This window comes from Callorhinus ursinus, unplaced genomic scaffold, assembly GCF_003265705.2.
Source record: "Callorhinus ursinus isolate GAN/ISIS: 27379988/994484 unplaced genomic scaffold, GSC_fseal_2.0 scaffold22, whole genome shotgun sequence".
In the NCBI taxonomy this organism is placed as follows: domain Eukaryota; kingdom Metazoa; phylum Chordata; class Mammalia; order Carnivora; family Otariidae; genus Callorhinus; species Callorhinus ursinus.
Window position 1 is genome coordinate 8242373 of NW_027397084.1, and position 7153 is coordinate 8249525.

Genomic DNA, 7153 nt, shown 5'->3' on the forward strand with positions numbered 1-7153 from the left:
TGTCTTTTCTTGACTTGTTAATTTGAGCCATTCTGACTGGTGTGAGGTGATATCTCATTGAGGTTTTGACTTGGATTTCCTTGATGCCGAGCGATGTTGAGCACTTTTTCATGTGTCTGTTGGCCATTTGGATGACTTCTTTGGAAAAATGTCTGTTCATGTCTTCTGCCCATTTCTTGAATGGATCATTTGTTCTTTGGGTGTTGAGTTTAAGAAGTTCTTTATAGATTTTGGATACTAGCCCTTTATCTGATATGTCATTTGCAAATATCTTCTCCCATTCTGTCGGTTGTCTTTTGGTTTTGTGGACTGTTTCTTTTGCTGTGCAAAAGCTTTTTATCTTGATGAAGTCCCAATAGTTCATTTTTGCCCTTGCTTCCCTTGTCTTTGGCGATGTTTCTAGGAAGAAGTTGCTGCGGCTGAGGTCGAAGAGGTTGCTACCTGTGCTCTCCTTTAGGATTTTGATGGATTCCTGTCTCACATTGAGGTCTTTCAACCATTTGGAGTTTATTTTTGTGTGTGGTGTAAGGAAATGGTCCACTTTCATTCTTCTGCATGTGGCTGTCCAATTTTCCCAACACCATTTGTTGAAGAGACTGTCTTTTTTCCATTGGACATTCTTTCCTGCTTTGTCAAAGATGAGTTGACCATAGAGTTGAGGGTCCATTTCTGGGCTCTCTATTCTGTTCCATTGATCTATGTGTCTTTTTGTGCCAGTACCATACTGTCTTAATGATGACAGCTTTGTAATAGAGCTGGAAGTCCGGAATTGTGATGCCGCCAGCTTTGTTTTTCTCTTTCAACATTCCTCTGGCTATTCGGGGTCTCTTCTGGTTCCATACAAATTTTAGGATTATTTGTTCCATTTCTTTGAAAAAAGTGGATGGTATTTTGATGGGGATTGCATTGAATGTGTAGATTGCTCTAGGTAGCATTGACATCTTCACCAAGTAATATTTTTTAAAAATCAATTGAAATGATTTCTACTTTACTACTATTATTATTAATTTGTACATTCTATGCTTTCACAAAGAAATGCTAACAAGTCAAAAACAAAACTAAACCAAGCACTGAAAGAGGAAGAATATTCATTTTCAAGATAGGAAAGATATAAATATACCTTTTATAATCTTTTTTTGTTTCTGGGGAACCAAAGACTTTGAAGCTGAAGAAACTTCGTTAAGGAGAAGGAATTCCCAGGGTCAGACGATTCCTAGCCCTTGCAAAGCACCCCTTCTGTGATGCCTCCAGAGCCCATCCCCCACCCAGAGCATCTTTTCACTCCCAGATCCCCCCAAGGTCAGTTAGCTCTTTTTGTTCTATTTTCTCAGAATCTCTCAATACAGAAATTTCCAACTAGCATATCATGATGTGGCCCATACAAGCATGGCCATATGCCCTTCTACTGTCTCTTTGACATTACAATCCCTGAATTGTTACCTGCACATGTGTCAGTTCTTGACTGAAAAGGCTTTGGTGCAGGAGCCCCTGCCTGACTGTGCCACACAGAACAGGTACATAAGAGGAAACCACATTCCTGTCAATATCATTACACAAACTACTGTTTGATGAAAGACTGCAGCCAAACGAAACAAATTGAAAGAAAAATTTGATGAGGAGTTGGGAAATATTTGCATTCAATCTAGATGGGCATGGTTCTTTTGACTTCTGTTCACAAAATGTTTCAGCTCCCCCCTTCCATTGGAAGACAGGGAAAATTAAGGGAAACTACAGAGAGTTCCCAATTTATGATGGTTCAACTTACAGTTTTTTTGACACTTCCATGGTGCAAAACTAAATGCATGAAGTAGAAACTGTACTTTTAATTTTGAATTTTGACCTTTCTGGAGCTAATGATATTGTCTATCATAATCTCTCCTGATGCTGGGCAGCCACAGTGGCTCCCAGTCAGCCATGTGATCACAAGGTTAAATAAATGATACATTTACTACCATTTTGTGCCCATTCTGTTTCTTATTTTCAGTGCAGTATTCAATAAATAAGTCACCATATTTATTATAAAATAGACTTTGTGTTAGATGATTTTACCCAGCTGTAGACTCCTAGTATTCTATTGATTTCCTCATCTATTTATCTTTACCTCTAACATAGCACTTCCACATAAAGATTAAGAAAACTTAGTATTTTCACACTTTTATATTTCAAATACTGACTGTTGTTGTTTTGTTAGTGACTCCAAAGGATATCAGGTGGAGGGACAAAATAAAATGACTAAACCATCCAAACCACAAATATATATTTTCTTAGGGTCTTCAATACTGAGTTCTTACTAAACTCTATTAATAGTTATTAACTTAGGTAAGCATGAAATAGGATAAGTCCATGATGTGAGAACTTGAATGGGAACTTTAATTTTATTAAATTGATGTAAACAAGAATCATTTAAAAATAAACAGGACAAATCATCTCCAGGTCCACCTAAACCCATGAGAGAATTGATGTGTTGCTGAGATTACATTTGCACTTCATATTCACTTAAAAGTCCAAATTGTAGCTGCAGAAAACATGAATAATGTTCTAAATATGTTCTAAAAATATTTGTTTCAATGAAATATTTCAAAGGTGAGCCCTTAATTAAAATGTTAACAAAACAGTGATTAGGAGCTCTAAAGTACAAATAAACAGTAAGTTATTTGTCTAATGATACTTCAAACACTAAGATTTTTCAAAATGTAGATTTAAACATTTTTTTTTTATCATAAGACAAGGTAATTAATTGGTTAATCAAAACTTGAAATCAAGGTGCTGGCTCAGTTGGAAGAGCCTGTGACTCTTGATCTCAAGGTCGTGGGTTCAAGCCCCACATTGGGTGTGGAGATTATTTTAAAAAATAAATAAACTTAAAAAAAAACCTTGAAATCAAATTTAACATGCCTGTATAAATGTCTTCTAATATCCACACCAAGGAGTCTTATTTTCTTACATGAATTTTTATTAATGAAGGGTTTACAACTTTCCGTAAGAAACAGAAAAATGTCACTGAGGCAATTTCTCACTGAGTTTTCATAAAACACATCTTTCCATCACTATCATAGATATGCTTTATCCTCTAGAGGTCTGCATAGTGTAAAACATGTTTTCTCATTAAATAGCTGTTTATTATTCTTTATTATAATAAATTTTATAATGTATAATAAGAAATTTATTCATTTATTATAACAATTTATTTATTATAAGAAATACATATTTGGTGTTCATCCTTGTTTCTGGTTCACAGTTCCCAAAACCCTTGGAATTTCTAAGTGTTGGGAGTGATAAAGGTGCCTTTTGTTACGTTAATGAGGTTTCCTTTGGAAAGCACCCTCCAGAGGTCTGGCTGCCTGTAGGACCAACCCTGTGATTAGAAGGTTGGAAATTTCAGTCCCATCCCCAGACCTCCAGGGAAAGGACAGGGACTGAAGTTTGAATAAGCCAACGGCCACAATCATGACTCTTTCATGAAGCCTCCATAAAAACCCAAAAGGGAAAGCTTTTCAGTCTTTCTCTTTTGAAGCGCTTCCAGGCTTAGAGGACCTGAACACTTTTGTGTGTCACTGAGCCAAGGGCCCATGTTCCATGAGAACAGAAGCTACTTTGTCCAGGACCTTGCCCTATGTATCTCTTCATCTTGCTGTTGAAACATTAAGTGTTTTCCTAAATTCTATGAGGCTCTAGCAAATTAATCAGACCTAAGGAGAAGGTCAGTAGAACCTCTAATCTGTAGCTTGTAGATCAGAAGCACAGGTAACAGACAAGCGCTTGCCTCTGGCAACTAAAGTTGGGGGTGAGGGGCAGTCTTCCAGGACTGCACCCTTAACCTGGGGAATCTGATACTAATTTGAATAGATAGTGGCAAAATTGAGTTGAGACAACATAGTGTCTGAGAATTGCTTAGTGGTGTATGTGAGGGAACCCCCTATCTTACATCAACAGTTGGTTCAGGAAACCTAAAAATAATTGTATCCAATTGACTAATTTTCCCACTGTGATATAAAATGTGGATTCATCCATTATAATATGTTGAACATAACACTGCCATAGAGGAGAGGTAAAGATGTGGGAGGAGAGAGTTGTAGTCTGTATAAGGTCTAGTGAAAGGAAAGACAAAGAATGAGACTTTGTGTCTTTGCGTCTCCAGCATTAAGTAAGACTGAGAATTTTTAGATTAAGAAGGGGACAAGGATAATTAACTCTAACAACCTTAACAGAAATACCCTCTAAGAATATATAGGCTGCAAAAAGCGGCCAGATAACACAAAGTTTCTTATAAATTAGAAACTTAAACAATACATGCTTGTTCTCTGTTCCTCCTCTAGCCCCGGAGATGACAACAACAAGTCAGGAATTTTGAGAGCCTCTTTTTGCAGTTATAAAACAGATGTGATGTTGATGGATCCTAAGATGGTTGGATCCTTCTGTTTTCTTAGGGGTCACAAAGACATGACCTCAGTATTAGAAGTTGGAAGACCAATGAGAAGAGATGGGTTTCTGAATAGAACTGTTACATTGTTTCTCTCTACCTGTAGTTGGAAGGAGTGTGAACTTTGATGAAATCAGTACTAACTAAACCTGGAATTTAGGTCAGAGCAGTCAGCAAAATAAGGTGTGAAATGAAGGGAAATTGCAAAATTAAAGGAGAAAGAAAAAAACTGTACCCTAGCCATGAGTGTCCTAAAGATAGATTTTTTAAAATTTTTTATTGTGTTAATCACCATACATTACATCATTAGTTTTTGATGTAGTGTTCTATGATTCATTGTTTGCATATAACACCCAGTGCTCCATGCAGAACGTGCCCTCTTTAATACCCATCACCAGGCTAACCCATCCCCCCACCCCCCTCCCCTCTAGAACCCTCAGTTTGTTTTTCAGAGTCCATCGTCTCTCATGGTTCGTCTCCTTCTCCAATTTCCCCCCTTCATTCTTCCCCTCCTGCTATCTTCTTCTTCTTCTTCTTCTTCTTCTTCTGCTTCTGCTTCTGCTTCTGCTGCTGCTTCTTCTTCTTCTTCTTCTTCTTTTAACATATACTGTATTTTTTGTTTCAGAGGTACAGATAAAGATAGATTTTAAATATGCGTTGCTCTTCCTTTGCCAATTACAGAGTAATGTTGAGTGTTGAAACAATGCCTGGGGCAGGGAGAGTGAGGAGCCAAGAACCTAGAACAACAGATATACTTAGTTCTGGCAGTCTCTGGTCCTTTTTAATTAACAGTGTTGCAGCCAGGAAGAGAAGTTATGGAATAGAGCAGCAGAAATGTTATCTTGAGGATGGAAAGTGTCCGTTAGGAGGAATGGGGGAGCAGATGACCATCGACTGTAACATAAAGCCTCTCAGAATGAATGTCTTATTCTAACTCTACCACAACACACCATGAAAAAATTGAGGACAAAACCCTATCTGATCTGTGCAGACTTAACAAACTAAACTAACAAATATATTCATGGGGAAAATTTCAGTATATCTGAGTTATCTTCAGTATTGTGGGAGAAAGATAACAATGGAGCATTTGCTCAGAAAGCTGAGTTATTAAAAAGTCAGTACACATTTAAAACAAACACAACAAATATCATTAGAGAAAAAAACAAAATGAAAATTGACTAATCAAGTGTTTATAAATTATAACCATTTGTAGATAATGGAAATAAAAAAAATAGTTGAGATGAAAACTCGAAAGATTGCATAGTAAATGAGATACAAATGTACGTAAAGTATAAATTATTAAAAAGAAACATTGATGGAGATACTGCCTATGTATTAGAACACCTTTTTTGATTGCTGAATTTTTATCTGGCTTCCTTGCTGAACTACCTAATAAATTCAAATATAAATTTTAACAGAAAAACATAAAAGTAACATGGCTGAGGGGCGCCTGGGTGGCTCAGTTGGTTAAAGTGACTGCCTTCGGCTCAGGTCATGATCCTGGAGTCCCAGGATCGAGTCCCACATCAGGTTCCCTGCTCAGTGGGGGGTCTGCTTCTCCCTCTGACCCTCTTCCCTCTTGTGCTCTCTGTCTCTCATTCTCTCTCTCTCTCAAATAAATAAAATCTTAAAAAAAAAAGTAACACGGCTGACATTTTTTGAAAATTTAAAAAATCAGTGTCACAGTCTTCATCTTTTAATTCTTTGTTAATTCTTTGTTAAGTACTTCCAGCCATAATGACAGGCATATTTTCACTTTTTATACATATTTGTTACAAGTTTTTTATAGTATCTACCAGTTTATCAGATCTCTTAATTAGGTTTAATAATTTTCCTTCCATTTCTTAATATATTGGGAAAACTGAGAGAGTTACAGGCTAATCTAAGAGTAAAAGACATACCACATCCCCCCTATTATTCAAAGGTTCAGGGTATACGATCCCTGAACTGCCCTGGGATCTCTGTACCCTCACTGGTGAAGGAACAGTGACACCTTTCTATGCCAGGGAAAAGAAGATCATGACAATGCTGTCCCAACTGCTTAAGGCTTGGGCACATTTTGAAAATTCACAATGACCCCTAATCTAGACCAGTTGTCAGTCTGCACATCTTGGATCATTTTATCATCCATGTCCCCAAATAAATCTGTATAGAGCCTAGTTTTTATTATAGAGCTCTTATCATTGAGAATCAGGGGTGTGTTATCTTTGCTTATGATAACAAATAAAAGTTATTCAGTCTGGCTTTTCTTCACGTTTCCCTGTAATCTGGATCCATTTTTGTGCCCATTTGCTTTCCACTGTGAACCCTACAACTTAATCAGATCTGTCTTCAAAGCTGCTCTTTACTTACTCTCTTTGCTTCACAGGTCTTGTGGATATGTATTAGTATATGTACACACACACACACACACACACACACACACACACGCACCACACTTTTAATGGAGCAGTGTGTTCTGCTCTTGAGTCTAATCATGACACTTCCCCTGACAGTGACTCTGAACTTAGCATGAGATTTCTTTCTATGAGTAAGTGTGTTGCTGTGTGCACAAACTCTCCTGATAAGCTTTGGTCATGGGAGTAATGTTATGAAGCATTCAAAAAGTTGCATTATAAATTGTGTTACCTTTCCTTGAAGATATTTAGCATATGAAATTTTGGGGGGTTATACAAACAATTTTCACCCTTGAAATAAAACTTGGTTTCTCTTTCTTTTCTTTTCTTTCTCTTT